Genomic DNA, 22039 nt, shown 5'->3' on the forward strand with positions numbered 1-22039 from the left:
TTTCAATCATATCACATTCACATCTTACATTCAGGCATTTCATTCACATCAATCACTTATCTCTCATGCTTCACATCACGCATTCTTTCCTCAGACATTCATTCCTTAACTAAAAATCTATCTCTATTCTAGGGCGCCCTAATATTATGCCTAATCTATAGGCTTTCTCAATTATGATCATTTTAGTTTGTCGACGAACTGATCGAATTTAGATTAATAATAAATTTCCATAGTCGATCAGGTTTGACCCACTGTGCTCCGTGTTCCCTCACATATAACATCGAATGCACCGGGTTGCCTTTCTTTTTCATAGAACCCACTTTTGTGCCACCCGTTAGGTCAACTCTTGAACGGAGGAGAATGTCAGACGTCAAAACGATAATGACAGTAGAGAATCAACAAATACCAAACATTATGTTGAAGAATGGATGACCGAAAGTAGGTTTGCTTATTTTAGGTGAGGAAATGTTTTTTAAGGTGTTTTGGTGGCTAATTTGGACCTCTTTTTTTTTAGATTATGTTACCGGGGAAATCGTCGGGGGTTCATTGCTTCAGGTGAGTATATATTTTACAATTAAAAAGCTTTCTTTTTTTTTTTTTCAGATTCCCACCCCGATACAAGGATACAGCCTAACCAAATAAAGAATGAAATTAAGACCTAGTGTTTTTTTTTTTACCCCGGCTTTAAATGAATGGCCGGCCAAACCCCCAGATCTTTCCCTGATAGGTCTTCCAGTCGGTATGAGTTGGATCCGACTTTCGCAGATATTTTGCACGGTAGGTATTGTCGGCCGTACTTCGCGTTGTAGTGCTCGATCGCGCTAGACAGTTTAGTGTTTCTTCTGAAAACGAGTTGACCTTGGCAGAAGGATTTGGAAAACCGTTTGTGTCGGAGGTTATAATGCCTTCGCGCGGTCTCGTGTGCTTTGGCCAGGTTTTTGATGACCAAATCGTAGATTTTTGTAAACATTTGTTTACGCTTTGATTCCCTTTCCTCCTCTGAGCAATTTTTCCCGTGACGAAATAGGCGATGGTCGGCCCCCCTTTCCGAAAGTTCGTGGCCGTGTGTCACAAAATACGGAGTAAACCCAGTAGCAGAGTGAATGCTGGTGTTTAAGATTAATTCTATTTCAGGTAGTTTTGTATCCCATAGGCGCTGATCATCTTGAACGTATGTCCGAATGGCAGCGTTTATCGTTCGATTCACCCTCTCGACCGGGTTTGCTTGAGAATGATACTTGGAGTTCAGCCAGTGTGTTATTCCGAAACGATCCACCAAGTTCTTAAATTCCTTAGAGATAAAAGGACTTCCATTATCGGAAATTACTATCTCTGGGACGGAATTTCGAAAGAACCAGTGGTCGCGAAGAATCGCACACATGGCTGAGCTCTCAAGCTTTCGTAAGGGATGTATCATAACCCACTTAGAAAAATAGTCGGTTATAACTAACATATGTTGATTACCTTTGCGACTGCGTGGCAAAGGACCGACAAAATCTAAAGATATTATTTGCCACGGTCGAGAGGCCTCCCTAAATTTACCCATTTCGGGCGCCACCGGTACGGAGGCTGGTTTAACTTCTTTGCAGGTTTGACAATTTTGAATGTAAGACCGAATGTTTGTGGCCATTTGGGGCCAGTAGTATCGCTTTTGAATTCTAGAGCGGGTTTTTTCAAAGCCTGGGTGGAATACATCATCATGATTCTCCCTGATGATTTGAGTGACCTCATCCAGTTCGGGAATTAGTTTCCACTCAAAGCGACTGTCGTAGGGTTCGCCTTTTGATGTCACAAACTTGTAGAGTTGACCGTTGTCAACTTTAAAATCTATGTAGTCGTCTGGTTTAAGTTGTATTTTTGCTATTAATGAATTGCGCCACGATGCGGCAGGGGAAGGCTGGATCGCAGCAGTGCTTCGGGACAAGGCATCTGGAACGATATGGTCTTTACCTTTCCGGTGTGCCACCGTCATGTCGTACTGCTGCAGAACCAAACTCCACCTACTACATCGGGACCCAACTTTCCATTTAGTGTTGAGAATGTGTGTTAAAGCTGACGAATCAGTGACTAATGTAAAATGATAGCCTTCAATATAGCCCCGAAATGCGTCTATTGCTAGAAGAGCGGCTAGTGCCTCCTTCTCAGCGGCATGATAATTTTTCTGAGGAGTAGTGAGCTTGTGAGAGAAGTAAGATATAACTTTCTCCCCCTCTTCGTGTTTTTGGGTGAGAATCCCAGCGACAGCTACGTCACTGGCATCAGTTTGGATTGAAAAAGGTAAGTTGAAATTTGGACTGCCGAGAATAGGAGTGGAGATCAGTAATTCTTTGACGTCACAAAATGCTTTCTCGGCATGATCGTTCCATATAATCTTTTTTGTTTTAGTTTTTAAAAGGTCTGTCAGTGCAGAGGTAATGCCACTGAATCCTGGTATAAATCGACGGTAATAGTTCGCCATTCCTAGAAATCTCCTCAGTTTGGTTACGGTATCCGGTCTTGCGTATTCGACAATTGGCCTGATTTTGTCAGGGTTAGTACGCAGACCTTTCGTACCAAGGAGATAACCTAGGAATGGGATTTCAGAGACTCCGAACTGGGACTTTTCTATGTTAATGCTTAGATTTGCTTGCCTCAGGCGCTTGGCAATTTCGCGCAGTAAGCGCACGTGTTGCTCAAATGTCTCCGTTACCACGACAATATCATCGAGGTATACGAAGACATTTGGCTCTAAAATGCCGTGGCCAAGAACCTGGTCCATCAGTCTGGCAAGCGTGGCGGGACTGTTAACTAAACCAAATGGCATTCGGGTGTATTGGAATAGACCCTTTCCTTGCACACTGAATGCCGTAAATTTTCTGGAGTGTGGGTCGAGAGGTATTTGAAGGAAAGCTTCCGATAGGTCGATAGTAGATAAATATCTCGCTTTCGGAAGCTGCCCCAATATGCGACAAGGGTGTGGTAAAGGATATGCATCACGAATAGTGCGCTCGTTTATTTTGCGTGCGTCCAAGCAAAGTCGGACTTTGTTCGGTTTGATAACGGGTACGCAGTTTAAAGACCATTCAGAATTGCTGCGTTCAATTATGCCTGCTTTAAGCAGCCGCTGTAATTCTCCCGCGACTAGCCCTTGAGTTCGAGGAGACATTACGTAGGGGAACTGTCTAATCGGAGGTTTTCGCTTCCACTCATCTTGGATTTCGATGCGGTGAACAGCTAGGGGAGTCAATGTAAGTGGTTCGCCCTGTTTTGCCGATAAGAATAAGGTTTTTATCTCTGCAATACAAATTTCTTCCTCGGCATTGAGAACTGTTGATGGGGGCGTATGGTTACTGATAGTCGACTCGTCATCGGCTTCCACTGAGAGACATTCGTGAATCTGGGGTTGAATATTGAATTTTTTCCAAAAGTCCATGCCACAAATACAGTTTATGGCAAGGTTGGGGACTACCAGCGTAGGAATAACTTTCATCATCCCGTTAAAACAGAATGGGAGATATAATTGTCCCAAAATATCAAGCTGCTCTCCGCTCGCCGTGCGTAGTAAAATAGCGTTTTGTAGGGGTGATACTTTGGGAGACTTTAATTGTGTATATACCGATTTATTAATTATGGTTAAATTGCTGCCACTATCTAATAATGCGCGAACCTTATTACCGTACAAACTCACGGTGGTATACGGTCGGTTATCGTTGGGATAAGGGTATGAAATGGAGAATGTTGATGGATTAGTTTCATAAACATTTTCTGGAGCAATTTGGAAATTAGACAAAAATGTGGATTGGAATTTATACGCAATTACTGGCTTTGCGGACGGCGATTTTCGCTCGCAGCCATGCCGTTTTTTATGCAGAAAGGACAGTTATTAGAAGGGTATCCGCGAAAACCACAGTTTTCACACAACACACCTCTCGGTAGTCTGCAGGTTTGGATCTTGTGACCCCATTTACCACAATTGAAACAATTGTTGGAGGGTGGTGGACAATGGCCATCTATTAGGGCCTCGAGGGTAAGTAAAGACCTGTTAGGATTCCTAGCGGCATTGGCATTGAGAGATTGAGTGTGAGATTCATTGCGTTGGGACGCGTGGTTTAATGACTGATTGGTAATAGGTTTGGGTGCGTTACGCGAACTCGATTGCTGTTGTGAAGGCTGAGATTGCTGCCTGTCTTTTCTCGTTTGTTTGGTGGAGTTGGAATTTTCTAGCGAGGCTAGTGATTTTTCGTTTCCAAAAACTTTATTATAGGCTGAAAAATTTAACGCGTCCACCTTTTGGCCTGCCGCTACTAAGGTTGCCAAGTCTGCGATGGGAATAAAATTTATTTGTTTTTTGTAATCAATTCTAATATTCTGCAATAGAATTTGAACTTTCTCGTAGTCAGGCAATTGTGTGCTCATTGTACGGAATAATCTTTCCATTTCGTGGTAAAATTCAAGGAAAGTTTCATTTCTTTGTTGTCTACGTTGGTAGACTTTCATTTTAATAAGTGCGTCTAAGTCTGGATGCATAAATGATCGTCGTAATTCTAGCACCAAATGTTGCCAGTTTAAAAGGCGACCGGTACTACGCATAGTCATGTACCATTTGAGTGCTGGACCTGAGAATAAGTGCACCGCCGACTCAAATAGCTCGGTTTCGGAAACGTGTTCCGCCACAGATAATGCTTGTATAATTTCTAAGAATTCGTTAAGTTTAAGTCCCTGATCATCGCCATCATATTTAGAAATGGGCCATTTTGACACCGGTAACCTTTGCTGAGAGTGATTACTCGGAGGAGTGGGAATAAACTTTGTCGTAGAATGATTGTAAGGTTGCCTATGGTTATTAATTACTTCTTGCCAATTATTGCTACCGTGATTACATGCCCGAGGATCGGTTGGAACTGGGTTGTGATTGCTTGACTGTTGCCAGTATTGGTGCGGGTTCGCATAAACGAAGAATGGGTTATTGTTATCGAGGGTTGGATGAAAAGTGGCATTTCTAGCTGTGTTGGATGATGTACCGGCTTGGTCAAGACACGCGTTATTATTTGCTTTTGATTTCAAAATGGAGGGTTGCTTTTTTGAGGGCCCTGGTGGGGCTGTATTACGCGGGCACTGCATACTTGCCAATTCGTTTTCTAATTGCTCGATTCGACCTTGGAGAGAATTTATCATTTCAATATCTACCGATTTACGTTTCTTTTTTCGATCTTGCGATTCATCAGGTGACGAAGAATTTTCGGACTCATCGCCAGCTGGTGTATCATCATCGAGTAAATCTCCATGATCACTGTCTGCGTTCCCGTCGCGTTCCAGTTCAGGGTGAAATTCTGATTTAATTGTATTTACAATTTGAAAAAATAATGTTTTAAGTGTATTTTCTAGTTCCGAAGTCTTATTTGTTTGGTTAAGGAGCTGATAACTACGGTGAGCGTAGTGTGACAATCGTGTTTTACACCGGCTCATTATGGTACTATCGTTTCGTTTTAGCCTACCACAAATTTCAGCACATTTTTGCTGACATAAAAGAATTTCTTCTTCAATGTCAACTGACAGTTGAGCATCGTATAACCTATTTTCTTCTTTTTCAATTTTTAGGTGGTCCCGTAAGCTACGTTTTCTTCGGGAAAACGTGGGATCCTCGCGAATTACGATGGATCTAACTGTAGTTTCAAAAACTATTTCATCTTGTTCTAAGTGATCTATCCTCATTTCGTAGTACCACGTTTTCATCCATTCCACTGCTTGATCAAAATTTAGATTAACCTCTGCCATTTTCAAAACGAAAAAAAAGAACAATTGGTTTCGAAACAAAGCGTTCAAATGAGAACAAAAGAACTAGGTAACGATCACTCAATCCCCGGAAATTAATCTCACCCGTCAGTCTAAATGAAAAAGGCTGAATTCTGGTAAATGGTCAAACAATAGAGACGGTACAATTTATCACTAAAGTAGTTATCATCACCCGGAAAGATTTTTTTGCACTTTATATAAATCACTTGAATCACAAATATAATCATATAAATATAACCTGCAAATGGTAAAAATATTTCAAACAATTTTATATTGGTTGCAATTCCTCCCGGAGCCTGGTAAAAAAGGGTTGCAATTTTGTTTAAAATTGAAAACCTTTTTATAATTATTTAGCGTTGGGCGCCATTTGTTACAATTTAACAATTCAATATCGGTTTTTTTGCACTACTTTTTTACACGTGCTCGGCTAGGGTCTATCCGGGAGAAAATTGCGGAAACACTTCCCATATAAATATCGACAGCGGAAATCAAAAGTACTAGAGAGCGGAAAGGGCTCATATAATATTTAAATATAATAAGAAAAATATTTAGATCACTACATTTTATTAATCTTAAGAAACAATTATAATAAAAACAACACCATAAGAAAAATATTTAGTTCATCATTTCATTTAATTTTACATGTGCTATCAAGGGTTAATAATGTTGGGAAGGAAAACAAAGGAAACAATATTGGGCACCTGATTCGCTCATTCCTCTAGAGCATGTTGTATCTACTGCCATTGGGTCAACTACGCTGCGCCGACTGGTGTGGTGTCTCCGCTAATTGACGGAACGGGCCGGTCGTGACAGACCGAACGTATGTTGCACTGAATCAGCCGTCGGTAATGTAAAATGCACAGGCCTTTCAACAGTACCGGCCTCGATAACTTTTCGATCCGATATCGCCGGTCAGGATTCTTCCACTTAGGCGAAACAACTGGCACTAACAGTTTTACCGCACACAGCGCGTACTGTCACCAACACTATCACTGTTGAAAAAATACTTGGTAACCAAAACGACCTATACCGAATTTTAAACTAGTTACTTTGTTACCAAAAAAGAGACCGAATGCTTGTCGGCTCCTGCTTATATATCCCACGAAGTCCTGGGTGGTGGATATTTCCGCTCTTCACGGTACATAGCAAGCGAGATGACTCTTGCTATCAGAGCGAGATAACAGTCTTTCGCAGGGCGCAATTGTATCGGTGGGATAATTGGGACAAGCAAAGGATCGAGGGGCATACGGTATTTTTATAGCAAATTCAAATTTTAAATAAATATTTACAATAGGGTGATACTAATAATTATTAATTAAAGAAAAATAAAAATAATTCAAAATATTATAAAAAGGTAAACAAATCAAAACGTATCTAGGGTATATGTACATATTATATATTTAAGTTGTTTATTATTTACACCGTCGGTCGAGATTTATAATGTAACCGATCATGGAGGTTACAAAACATTGTCCTCCGACAATTTTTTTAAATCAGTAGAAAAAACGCTAAGTTTAACCAAAGCTGTCGTAAATTTAAAAAAATGACATTCTAAATTTAACTACGAAAAATTTAAAAGCAAAATGGCTTAAATTCAAAACTGACATTTGTTGAAATCAACTGAGGAAAAAACTAGATTGAACAAAACAACCTCCCTAAAATTAGCTTATTTTTCAGGAATTCAACTAAATAACTAGATAATTTTAATGCAAATTTTTTTTGAATTTAGAGTATATATTAGTTGAAATAACAGAAAATAGCACTAAATTCAGCACAAAATTTAGTTGAGAAGATGGAGAATGTGTCTCCGCTAAAAGTGACAGCATCATTTTCTCGCCAAATCAGCAGAGAAAACAGAAATTCCAACTAGCATTTTAGCTTTTTTCAGGAAGATCGAGAACAACTAATCAAAATCAGCAAATTGAGAATTTGCTTAGTTGTCCTAAATAATAACTAATTCAATTCAGTAAATCAACTAAGGTTTTCGCATCTGAGCCGAATTTTGGTTCTCCATGTGGTAAAGTTTATTGATCAATACCGGCGCCGGCCAGGCCCGGACGTAGATCGCGGAAGGAAAGGGAAGGGATGTTAGTCCGATACTTGCTTTTGCTTGAGGCCGTATTTACTCAAGTAACCATAAGCATTAAGCCATTGCACTATATTGGCTATACATTTGCACTAATGTTGCATTGAAACTCCATTACAGCATTAACAACGCAATAAAGCTCTTTATTAGCATCCATAATGCATAACTGCACAGCCGACATATAGCATTATAGCTTGCTCTATATGCGTATATAAAGCTGATATAACGCGTACATGCTTCAAGGATCTTTAAAGCATGTAAGCTTTACAAGTGCATTTAATGCCATTATAGAGCATATAAAAAGCTGATATAATGCTATTGTAATGCTGTGGGTTTATTTGTTATGCAACTCTTCTTGAAGATTATATTCGGCATATTTCATTTCAATCGAACATATGCAATATAGTCCAGGAAGCAAACGCAGCGCACTTACCGTGAAGGACGAGGCAAGGTACCTCAGTTCGAGACTTACTAAGGGTAATTTTCGTAAACATTCACATCATGTGAGAACGAAAACCCATTAAGGATATTCATTACAATGCATTAGAACAGAGTCAATTACGGTTTTAAACAGAATATTTTATTTTAAAATTTTTCCTTTTTGCTCATCATACCGAAAGGAAACATAAGAAATGGTTTTAAAACCATGGCGGACAATGACAACCAACTGAAGCTTTTTAATAGCATTAGTAGTGCCAATATAAGGCTTTCAAATTTGACATTTGTACGCTTTTGCTATATAATAGCATTAGTACTGCAGAAACGAGCTGTCAATCTCCGCACAGTAATAGCACTATATTTCGCCTTTTCTGGCATAATATCAGCATTAAATAAGTATTTAGGGCTTCACGGCTTTTAAGGACAGCTTTATATGTGAATCTAAAGCAGATATTAGGCTACGTTATAATGCTTATTGGTTACTTGGGTACTACCCGATTGAAATGAAATATGCCGAATATAATCTTCAAGAAGAGTTGCATAACAAATAAACCCACAGCATTACAATAGCATTATATCAGCTTTTTATATGCTCTATAATGGCATTAAATGCACTTGTAAAGCTTACATGCTTTAAAGATCCTTGAAGCATGTACGTGTTATATCAGCTTTATATACGCATATAGAGCAAGCTATAATGCTATATGTCGGCTGTGCAGTTATGCATTATTGATGCTAATAAAGAGCTTTATTGCGTTGTTAATGCTGTAATGGAGTTTCAATGCAGCATTAGTGCAAATGTATAGCCAATATAGTGCAATGGCTTAATGCTTATGGTTACTTGGGTAATGGCGGTCTAAATTGTTCAGTTCATAATATGTTTAATTGCCCTTTTTTAAACATAATCGTTTACGCCAGCTTGACAGCAACGTCCAGTTGAAGATGTCGGGCGTTCATTGAATAATCATCCAACGCATTAGACTAACGTAGGATGACTTAATCTCACTGGGCGTTTGACGTAAACGATTATTGTCAGAAAAGGGCCATTAAACGTATTACGAACTGAGCAATTTAGACCTCCATTATGGCACGTAAAGAGCTGTATAGGCCGAAAAACCAACTATTAAAATCTAATTTGAGGAATTCATTCAACTTATGAACACATAGGAATGCATCAATTATAAAAAATAAGAAATCAATGCTCCGAGGACTACCTTCGTGTCACATAAATTTCATACGTTCAATAGAAATCACAAATCACGACTTATTGCTCCTGTATACTCCGACTTGATACTATAGATGGAAAAAGAGGTGTAGGGAACTCATGAACAACTTTCTTCCTGTACATTCCGGAGCTCTTCCAGTTTCACCTAGAGCAAACCAAATAGGGGAAGACGGGGTAAAACGCACCCCTTGGGCAAAATGCACCCCTTGATTATATCGAAAACAGCTGAAAATTTCTAGAAAACGATAACACCAGTCGAAAGTCCGCCATAGTAAACATACACTGTCAAAGTTTGACAAACGCACATCAATAGCAGCTCGAGAAATAAACAAAAAACAATAACATGCTCTTCTCATGCAATTATTGTGGCTCGTGCAACAAGGATTTCCAGCTCATATACATGCCGTTTTATTATTATATCAGTGCATTCCAGTTCTTTTTATACCGTTGGTCATTATTCAGTCGCACTATATAGGAAAAATCTACTAAATAATTCACTTTTTGCTAAATTTATATCTCTGCTCCATTGGGGGCAAAATGCCCTCTTTTCTGATTTTGCTGGTTTTTAATCGAAAACAGAAAAATCGTTCTGAAAACCTACCAATTGCATAACCTAAGGCTATTTAATAGCACACTTTTGTGAAATCTCGTTAGAAAACAAAACTACTTGCTTGTTCGCCGAGCATTATGCCCCGTTGTTGCGGTGCATTCTACCCCATTGTTATAGTGGATTATGCCCCGTTGTTGTGGTGCATTTTGCCCCGCACAGGTGCATTTTGCCCCGCTTATTTTTCAAAAGGTGATTTTTAATGATTTTGAAAAATTGAATTATCTTCATGTTTTTGAATTTTTTGCAAAGCGTTACGATTTTGATTACAGAGGAAAATGTTGGCTACACGATATCATTAATTAAATTCTCCCAATTGATGTTCTATAGCTTAGTTATGATCATATTTCCTTAGGGGGTGCGTTTTACCCCATCTTCCCCTACTACCCCCTTGAAAAATTAATAAATGAATGTTGCTGCTGGGCACATTGCCTAAAATCTGGGGTATGCGCATTTAGCATTTAGGCCAGCGAGGATCCCGGTTAGCGTGGCAAGCAGAAAGTTTAGCAAAGCGAAATTGATGCTGGCAGAGTTTCTGCGAGCATTTTACGCGATTTGTGCGAGAATTCTGGCAATGAATTCGCTCAAATGCAACAACCGTTTCTGACAGAAGCGGCTACACCAACCGAAGCTGCTCACTTTTATCCAGAATCGAGCCAGAAATGTACGACCAAGATCTCTGCACGCTTCCTGCCACATCTTTGTCAGATGTTTTGCTCGATTCGTGCTAAATTCTACTAGGTAGGAATTGCCAGGATCTTTGCACAGTTTATGTCCGAGTTATGCCAGGGTTTAGCTCGGTTCCTGTCAAAATTTGCCAGAAAATGCGAGCGAAACCGAGTTCGCCCTCGCTTGGCTGCCAAACCAAGACTTACAGAAATCTAGCAGAGCGATCTCTGCCAGAAAATTTGCTCACTGGGATGTTGCTGCTGGACGCACTGCCTACAACCTGGGATATTCTCGTTTAGCATGTAGACCGAAGGAGAAATGTCAAACGTGAGCGGATCTGAAGTGACGAAGATTGTGAGTTCGGCAGATAAGGTTAAGTTTAATCAAACAAAGAGTCTAATAGTGTTAATTGCAATTTCATAATCCTACGGCAGTGAATAAAACTAAAATAAAACCTAAATTTATTATTCTAGTTAAAATCGTAAGTAAAATAACAGTGAATTAATATTGTAAACCTAATTGGCTATTTAATTTAAAACTTTTACAGAACCAAAAGTTTGGATAGAATTTATATATTGAATTCCCCACGTGTAGGGTGGATTGTTAATCCAGTGGAAAAATACCGCAAGTGTAGGTAAAATTAAGATAAATTTATAGCCTAGTTAGTATTAATATATTTGCAGTATAAAGCTGCACTGCGCTGCACCAACGAAACGTGCTGCTAACAACTAGTGTTTTATTCCATTCCGCCCAACAATGAAAATACTCCCTTTATGTGTTTACTCTTCGTTCAGCATGGTGTTAATTTTTTCCAAAACACTAATTACGATTATAAACAGCCTATTGCACTTCTTGAACTTCACCTTTATCCTAAAATAGAACATGTTTTCTGCGTTTTTTAGTCATTTTAAGCAATTTAGATAAACTTTGAACAGTAGATTTGATTAATTACTAAGAAACGCATTTGCATTTGAAGCAGTGTGGCCAGATCGATCCAAATAGTTCTAAGAACAGATTCCAATTGATCGACGATTTTCGGCTCAGCACAATTCGCTATGAACTTAACAATGTAGGTCTTTTCGAAATGGGATTGATAAGTAGATTCTGAAATCCAAACCAAAGGGGTCATCAGATGAGAAAAAAAATTCTTGTTTTATTACATACATCGATAAAGCTGATTTTCGTGATTGCAACAATGTTTTTTCCAACTCAGGAAACGTGAAAATAAAATTTAAATTTAAAATAAAGAAATATGTTGACAGTCTGGATTTGACACTATCAGAAGCATTTGACATATCGATTTTCACGACAAATGACGCCCTGTCAGAAAAAATGAATAGATGTTTTTCAGTTTTCTCGCAGGGTTATTTTTATTTGACATAAACGCCATCCAATACATATAGTTTTTTTTTCATTTTGGGTGTTGTCTTGATAGGCCAGATGTAAACAATCGCAGTTTTCCTATGTATGGTTGCCAAGTTTACATAAGATTTATTTTAAAAAATAAAAAAAATCGTTTTTACGTATTATAACGAATTATTTTTTGAAATAATGTTATATCTTGTATATTGGACCTAAAATTTATCGAATGGAACGGAAAACTACATATAGCTTCATGACCCAATGGACAATATCAGATTGCGACGTCAGGATGTTAAAAAATCTATCTATCCCCAATATTAGGGGTATTGTCAGAATGAGGTGCAAGGATCATTATCTGAAATCACTGTGCAATTCCATTTTAATATCTAAGATATTGACTTCAGGGCAAGTGAAATTGATGAGTAGTTACTGGAGCCGAGCCATGATTCTATTTGAAAATCCAAAATGGTGTCTTTGGGTTATGCAAAAATAACTAACTTAGATTACAAAATTAAATACTTTATTTTACTCATCAACTACGCGAGGAGCTGTGTCTCGCCATTTTAAATTTCAAAATAACTGACACTTATGCTTATGCTTATTTTAAATTTCAAAATAACTGACATATCGATTTCCGCGATCCACTCGTCTCGCCTGCTTTAAAAATATTGTTAGTCTTTTAAACAAAACTTTTCGTGCGACTTCGGGAAGTGTCCTTCTTGTGGTTAAAATCCCGTATTTATCTGAGTAGATCTATTATAAAAAATTTTGATTCACTTGTTCAAAGAATTTTTTTTAAATAATTAGTTCCAATTAAATTTTTACCAATGCAACCCATATCTACGAGTCAACAACTAAAGGGTGTAACGATAAAAAATTGGTCGATTTCCGAAAAAATACTAGTTTTGGCAGGCGATTTGTGTATTTGATCAGAAAAGCTAAGCTTTTGTATCAACTACCACTATCAAACAAGATATTTATGTCAAGGACTGCTTGCAAACACGCTCGTTGATTTTTTTAATAAACAACGGCATCAAATAAAGTGGACACAATAGCGGTACAAAATCTGATGAAAGGTGTTAAATATAAAACTCGATAATTCACAACGGAGACATTGAAAGCCTAAACGTATGATTATTTTCGTATTTGCGATCACTGCATTTTAACAAAAACAATAAACGTGCACTCAATCATGTTTGACCAATTTCAGATCAGAAGGATACCATGAAGTTTGTGTACTTGAAGATAATGTGGTCGACAAGAATCACCACCTTTTTTTCCAATATAAGTAAACCCGTAAGCGAGCAAATTTTGCGAGAAGGTAGACTTATTCAATTCAAAATCAACTTCCAGCTTTTATGTAATTCCTTGTACAGGGCAGGGCCCTCTTCAGATAACAGTCAAATTTCGCCCATCAATTATCTCGTGCGTAGGAATAAATCAACAGTCGACACGGGTGGACGGGTGCTACGAAGCCCTTAAACGGCTGGATGGCAAAGAGCAGACAGATACCTATACCTGGCGTTTATCATATCAGTGACACACCGCAAATCATGTGAAGCACAAGCTTCTTCTCCGTAACGAAACTGGGACCACCGAACGGGACACGACCGACGCAGAAATCATAATACATACATACATGCAGAGACACACAACCTATTGCGTAAAAGTGATAATTATTATCTCATCACAACAAAGTGGGTCGTACCAACGAGAAAAAATAAGACGGACGGCATTACCAGACGGCGGAAGCCTGCTGTACCATACTACAACGGGCAGAAGATCGGACGAGGAAAAACTTTCGATTTATGCTCTTCTCGTTTTGCTTATTTTTTTGTTTTTGATTGCTCAGGTGATTCATAAATAAATTCCAGCAGCAGTTTGTTTGGCTGAAAGAATGTAGATTGGTAGGTTACAGATACTCACTACTATTTGTCGGGTAGCTTTTTTTATTTTCTGTTTTTTTTTTCTTCAAATTTAGCACCGGTGTTTTGCGGACACTTGGCTGTTAGGGTCTGCTGGAAAGAGTTTCAAGTGCCGCCACTTTGAAATACATTGAAGACAGACTAAACGACGTTGGTCAGTTATTTCCTCATTGGGGGGTCCGACAGACATGATCCGATCGTAGGTTGCAATGGATGGAAGACGAGCATATTTTTGTTTGGAACAGATTTGGGAATTGCTGATATGAACAAACAACAGACCGTGGTATGCAGAAACACGATAAAAGTTGTTGAGGATGATGTTTGCTTCAATGGTGGAGCATCCTTACCTTCGATCGTGTTAAAAAGATTAACTTCGACTATGAGAAGAAAGAGGCAATGGGAGGTACCAAGGTGAAATTTTCTCACGTTTTTATTACGTAGCCTGTATCCAGCGAGGTGAGAAAAATGGGATAATTATTATTACGCCCTGTGGTTGGCGCGATTTTGGAGATCATTAAAATATGATTTATCCAATTCATGCTTGAAGCAATTGTCTGATTTGTGGCAGCCGATTATGTCAAACTATTTTGTAGCGATAATTGGCAGCTTTTCACTGAAACAGTTAACAAGCTCGATTAAGAACTTTTTATTTTTTTAAAATTTGACTAGAATCAATAGACAATTCTGCAGCATGCCATAATACAAACATATCGGACTTATGAAACGGGGACGGGGACGTAACCAATGACCACCTTCGGGCGCCGAAGAAACGACGTGTAACTCTTTGTTACGCGTTGTGCGTACACACATCTGAGTCGTGGTTATTTTTTCACAAGAAGCAAAGACTTGACATAAAAACCATTTAAACCAGTGCGGTGATAATTTATGCAGAAATGTTCGTCTGGGGTATTGTTGCCAACCGGAAGGTGAAAGTGGATGCTTGCGTAGCACGCAAGTAAGTAGGTACCAACACCCATTTTTCGTCATCGATGATTTCGCAAATTCAGTCGAAGGACTCGCCGGAACGCAATGCGGCTAAATAACAAATAAAGGCAGGCGGAGCTGAAACGAAACTTTCCCTTCGGAGTTTCGATGATTATGGCACAATACAGTTACGTAAGAAATGTATTTCAGAAGGATACGGGACTCAGGACAGAGTTTTATGTTATGTAAAATAACTTAACCTCTTTGCAATTAATCATAAGAGCGCCTACGAGGCAAAAACATATTTATACGTGATTTGGGAAATATAATTACTACACTCAAAAAATAAATCATTTTGATTTTACGTGATTGATTCTGTAAATGTCTACTTTTCAAATTCTTTCAAACATTATGTGATTCCTATGAACGTCATATGGCAACCCTGTAGAAGCTAAGTGCTTGTCACATATTATTTAAGTGATGCGAAAATTATCGTTAAACGCAGTTTACGTGGATTTCCTATACGAAAAAATGAATTACAAAATGGCTAATAATTGATTGCTGATATCCCAGATTCTTTGGTGGAAGTTTCCCATTGTAAGTGTTTCTTATTATATAATAGAATGCTGTTCGAAAAGAATGTTTTTTTTTATTTTACAGAACTTTTTCACCAATTTCAACAATCCCTTCACCGCATTAGGCAATCCATGAGACGTTTCTGATCAGCTGATTATTTCTTGTTTACTTATTCTGACGTTACTCCGAGGGGTGCGACGTCCGACAATATCGTTGATTTGATCCAACATCAAACGAATCGGACTAACAAAGTTGTTTGTCGGACGAGTTTTTCTGTTCGCAGGAGTAGACTTGTTGACAGAACCCACCGCTGAATTGTCAAACAAACGTCTAATGGATTGCCTAATAGAAACACAGAACTTCAACACTAAACAGAATATGTTTCGTGCATGTTTCCTCCTCAAAGTGTATTTTGTCTACTGGTTTACTGGTCGTTTTCAAAACTACACTTTATTTCGTTACATTTTTGGATGAAACAACACATTCAAATAGGAAGGAAACTAAGGCAGATACAATGGACGTTCTTAGTCAAATTTCTGCATCAGAACCATGTGGTATCGATCGCGCTACCCGTCGTGGTTTTTGGCCTTCTCAACCAGAACTCAAATGATGGGGCAAAAGACGATACGACCAATGAACGATTTTCATTACCAAACTGAACTGCAAGCAAAAAATGCCTTCAGGCACGGACAGTGAAAGTATTATTGTATTTACAATTAGGTTATTTCACATCAATAAATGAAAACAATTGGAATATATGAGGTTCAAAATTAATTGAAAACACCTGAATTAAACTGGCAATAATTACTAGTAATACATATAAATTGTGTTTACGGTTCCATGTAGTTGCTATGTTTGGTTTCACGTTTGAGTTCATGTAGTTTCAAATTTGAAGTTGCGTGACCATAGTTCTTGAGTGTAATGTACAAAACGTTCTATTTTTGGTGCTAAGTAACCCCCGATGGCGGTATATTAAGAACGTTAGCAAGTCAGCATGCACATAAGAGACACGGTGACAAACTCATAAGTTCATCCTGCTGTGGAGTTTAATATTTTGCTCGATATTTATCCGTAGAAGTTGATGTGACTGGGGCGGACATAGTGTAGTTCGTAAACCGATTGCCTTGTACGCAGTTCATCTGGTTTTAACCTAACCCGAAAAAAGAGGCGAATGTACCTAAGGTTGAATCCTCTATAATCTAAACAAAAATAGTTGATGTGAGTGAAATAACTCTACATATAAAATCACGAGATTTCACTTTAGAAACTTTTATTCATATAAATGACATGACTTGATCGAAACGAGAATGTTTCTTTATTTTGCTCGATAGGTAGCCGTTGACATGTGCATTATGTAGCTTTGGTTTGATTGTAGGCGGGCCTTTATATTTGAAACACCTTTTATCAGCGGCGGCGCGAGGTATTTTGCCGCTCGGGGCAGAAAGTTAAATTTGCCGCCCCTTTTATTACGAACGTATCAAAAGGGTTTGGTTATTTTCCACCTTCTGGGTGTGTAAGCAATATGATGAACGGGTGCCTTTTGGCCGAATGCTGATTGGCCAAACGCCATTTAGCTGAATGAGTAATTAGGCCGAATGCTATTCTATTTATCTGAATAACCATAATAGAAAAATCCATAGATACGTACTAAATAATAACGAATCTGATTTTGTCCATCGAATACTGGTTATATATTCTTGTATTTACAATAATTGTAGTTATTAAATGTTCCGTGGCTATTTTTCTTCTTTTTAACATGAGCTGTTCTTTCTACATATGTCTACATGAAAATTGTGTAATTGTAAAAATAGCTCGATAATATCTGATTTCATTGATAGTAAGAAAAGTATTGATAGATGACACATCAGCGCAAAGTTATGGAGATTGCAATCTCAAATGTTTATTTATGAATATACTTAGTCTCTTCTTGAAAAACTTCAATAGTTAAAGCTCGTTATATTTGTATGACCCGTAAACATCGTTTTTTAAAAAAATCTATTCAATTATGAATCCAATAATTTTGAAACATATAGGATTCTAACCCTATGTGCGGGGCTGGGAATCGAACCCAGGTTAGCTGCGTACAAGGCAATCGATTTACCAACTATGCTATACCCGCTCCCCTTCGATGAAGTTCTTCTAACCGTTAACATACTTAACTTTTATCAACGCACTTTTTTATCTCGAGTATTTTCGAAAACATTTGGACCTTCTTAAAAAACAATACTTATTTCAACTATAATGCTTCTGCCACCAGGGCCAGTGTGATTTTGGAAGTGTTCTGATACCAAAAAGGTTGAGAAACGCTGTTTCAGATCATACTGAAATTTTATGTACGATATTTAAGAAGTTATGTTAAAAAAGCTCTTAAAGGGCCTTTCACAAACAACGGTTTATAGCCTGGAGAGTATTACATATAGGGATTTTTGTTCTACAGTAAAGATGTTCGAAAGAACAAGTTCTTGAACATTTCTGATGACTATCTTGTTTTTCATATTTTTCAAGAAAGGTAGCAAATATCTGACTTCAAGAGGGATTAGCCACGAAGACCTTAGGTCATCTTACAACAGTCCAGCAGGCATGATTGATGAACCGTTTTCGCATGAATTACTTATTGCATGGTTTTGGCGAAAAAACACTGTGAAGCGGTGTGACAGAAAAGTAAGTTCCATAAGTCATATATGTGTGTATGTTTATCAGGTTGTATTTTTGGAATATACAATTTCACGAAATATTTTTCATTTGATTATCTTAGCGCTACGGATAAACGAGTCTGAACTGTAGCTTTGGAACTTTGGTCTGCCGAATTTCTCGGCTCGAAAAATGATTCCCAAGTTGCCAACAACGTTTAAATCAAGCTTTAAGTTGCTCATATTTTATATTTTGTTTCTTTGCCATAATGCAATAGTATGCTATTCATTTTTATTTTTAAACTTAAGTGACAATATCTTCATTTAGGTATTTTGACATGGTTCAACGGAATAACAGACTTAACTCATTCATATTTCGATCTGTTATGGTTAACCATTGCCAAGAATCTGAATTGTTAACAAGTAATTTATTGCCGTACACAAATGATTGTAGGATAATCATTATAATCTATATCTAAGCAAAAAGTACATTTTTTTTTATTTCTATTTGTATCATTCTTTCTTACAACATGAACTGTTCATAATAGGTCAGAGAACTGATTATTAAATATCATATTTTGGGAAGATTTTTTGTTTGTTATTCAGTGATATTCATTGAAACGATTCAACCTATTCAAAATAATAAAACAAGTAAATAAATTTTTGACATTGGATTAAATTAGACTCGATCGTTTCGCCGAATGCTAATTAGGAGGCTTAGGCTCGTTGGGCCTTTCAGGTAAGTAACATTTGGCCGAACGACATTCGGCCAAATGGCCTATTCGACTAAATTAACATTTTTTTACATTTATTATAAATATTTTGTCACTAACGTACATCAAAAAGCCTGCACTTTTTATATTTTATTAAATTTCGTATTGTAATTTTGTATCTTTCTCGTCGTCGCTTCAGGTAGAAGTTTCAACTTTTTTCTAAGCGTAGTTATTGAAAAATTAAATTTGAAAGTTGCATTGTTTACAAAATAATTAACGTTATTCGCCTCTTTTTTCATGTTAGAAAACTCTTTGGAAATATTTCTAACCCTATTTGCAGTAGGGTTTGCAGTACCGACCCATTTTGGCGAGAACCGGTACTGCGGTACTGAAGACCTTAGTACCGGTAGTACCGGTACTTGATTTTTTTTCAAAATATTCGAAAAATGCATCAAAGTGATATTGAATACTCAATCTGATGTCTGATGATCTGATGTCTGATTGCAGCAGAAGGTTTCTGAATGCGCGCACCTTCTTTTATTTCGAGAAGTAGACCACTTTGAATTCAATAACTGCTAAGCGGTATGACTTTCGTCGACTTCACTGCTCATTAAAGCATAAGAGTTCCGCATGAATTTTTGTCGAAAATGAGGTCTGTTGGATTGTATTCTGAATCAACACTGAATCACAATGCATAAATAAGAATAGCAGGTTTGTTTGAAAAATATTGAAAAAAAAAATACCAAAACATGGTTGTCCCATCCATAAAGCACAAAGTGTAAATCTTAAACAGCGTTTTTCTCGGCTTGCTGTTTTCAATGTGGGACTCTTATATTTTAATGAGCAGTTCAACGGATGGTAAATGTGAGAAACTCTATTATCAACAATAAATCGTTAATACGTGTACGTTGGTCGCATTTCCTCTCGGCATTATTGCTTTGCTGTAAATTGGATTGACTTTTATGCATACCAAGGCTCCTAATTTCCTGTAAACTGTGGAGTTTTGCTAATTTTCACGAATCGCTCCATTCGAAGCAGCTCACCAACTCTAAAATTGTAAACTACTAAATCGCTGTTCGCTCTTTTATATATAAAGATTTAAGCGCAAACCAAATACAGATATGACTTGGGCCACAGCCTTATTACGCGCCACCCAGTGAATAATTGGAACCAAGCAGAATTTCGTTAATAAAAAAATCTAAAATTTTTACTCTTATGTAAATACTTTGAAGTTTAGTAGAAGATAGTTGAAATTTTATTTCCATCAAATAATGCAGGAATTTAAACAGATCGTTCAGTACAATGGAAGTTAGTAATATTTAACTTCTAGAATTATTATAATGATGGTTCCACCTCTTTTCCCCTTAAAGGCGTAAGCTGAACGATTTATCTAGAAGATAATTAAAAGCCACCTTGCAGACCGATATTTGGAAACGTGTCCCACTATAGAGTCCACATATTTTTCATACAAATAATTGTATGTTACCGAAAATACCGGTACTGGATTTTGTTCATTACCGGTGTTACGGTACCAATAATGGGTTGGTATCCTCGCATTTTGGTACTGGTATTACCGGTACCACAACCCTAAATGCGGGTGTTGGGAATCGAACCCAGGTTATTTGCCTACTAGGCAATTGATTTACCAACTACTCTTTACCCGATCCAGTTATTTATTAGAATTTGTATTGAATTTCAATATCTTGAAGGAATATAGGAAAAAATAATTAAGCAGACCCCATCATGTGACAAAATAAACGAAGATCTTTGTCTTTTTCAACAATTCGAAGTCAAAATAGTAAAACTTATTCCAAATTAACATATTAATCCTAGCGGCAGAAGTGTGCATTAATTGCAGCGTGCAAAGTGATGCTACTACTTCGTTCACTTGATCGCTCAGCGATGATTGCGTTTAATAATGGTAATATTGATCTAGTAATATACTAATGAAAATCTAGTTTATGCAAGGAGAGGCCTTTTTTCCTTTGATTCGCCTGTACTGAAACATTCTATAAAATATTAGATATTAGTTACAACTACCATAAGTATACCGCCGATCGTTAAATCATAAATTATATAATAAAAGTATGGAATATAAATAAATTACAAATTGTGTAAAAAAAAACAAGCATTTTAGCTAAATTTCTAGCAAAATCAAAATTAAATACAAAACAATTCATTTAAAAATGTAGTTTATCTTATACAAGCGTATTTTTTAAGACCCTAGATGACAGGGCGGCCGGATTTTTGTAAACAAAGTAACAAAAAATAAACAATATATATAGAGTGTTGGAGTGTAGTTATGACAACTGCTCGCGATGGGAAGGAATGCTCAGAAGATATTCGAGGATGATGATGTCACAAAGGTCTGGAATAAAAAAAACTGACTGTATTCTGACGAACAAAGCGCCTACCGTAAGATAGTGATAACAAGGCGATGGAGCAGTTATACTGCGATAAGTTCTACGTGACGGTGAATCGTTCACTCGAAGGCCACAAGCCGACATGTGCAGGGCCGCTGATGGGAACCTTCTAATGAATCAGTGTGAAGCGATCGATAGATGGAAGCAGTGGTATAACGAACATATATATGAGAATCAGTACACGTTGAGAGTAGCGTAAGGATCACCCAGGAAACACGCGCTGCCGATGACAGATTCCCAACACCGAGTGGTGCTGACAACGATCAACTGCCATGTGAACTGATCAAAAAGGAGTGGCGGCATTCGCTATAGCGCTCCACTTGGCAATTTCAAAGATTTGGAAAGGGGAGATTTCACCGAAGGATCGAACGGACGGAGTAGTAGTAGTAGGAGTGAACTCAGACGAGTTTCCGACGCATCCTTTGAAAGTGCGCTCTCATCTTCAACAGATGCTAATATAAATTCAAATGTTTCATTTTCATTTGACATTCATCGCAATTACTAAAACTTAAACAATTACTGAAAAAATGAGAACGAAATTTGTAGAGCAGGAAATGCCGCCCCCGAATATTACCGCTCGGGACGGCTGCCCCCTTCCCCCCCCCCCCCCTAGCGCCGCCACTGCCTTTGATCGCTACCAAGCATTTATATGCAACGTTTCGGTGTAAATATTCCAATATGCATTGCGC

General features: G+C 37.8%; 1 protein-coding gene and 1 long non-coding RNA gene across 2 annotated transcripts in view; one reads left to right on the plus strand and one right to left on the minus strand.

The window, feature by feature from the left end:
* Positions 1–22039, minus strand: part of LOC131690135 (uncharacterized) — a 56824-nt gene that overhangs the window by 23502 nt on the left and 11283 nt on the right. The window lies entirely within an intron of this gene.
* On the plus strand, positions 370–5907 carry LOC131690136 (uncharacterized). Its single transcript, XR_009305516.1, has 3 exons — positions 370–457; positions 515–555; positions 5578–5907. It is a non-coding gene; the product is annotated as an uncharacterized LOC131690136 (long non-coding RNA).

The sequence above is a fragment of the Topomyia yanbarensis genome, chromosome 3, assembly GCF_030247195.1.
Source record: "Topomyia yanbarensis strain Yona2022 chromosome 3, ASM3024719v1, whole genome shotgun sequence".
NCBI lineage: Eukaryota > Metazoa > Arthropoda > Insecta > Diptera > Culicidae > Topomyia > Topomyia yanbarensis.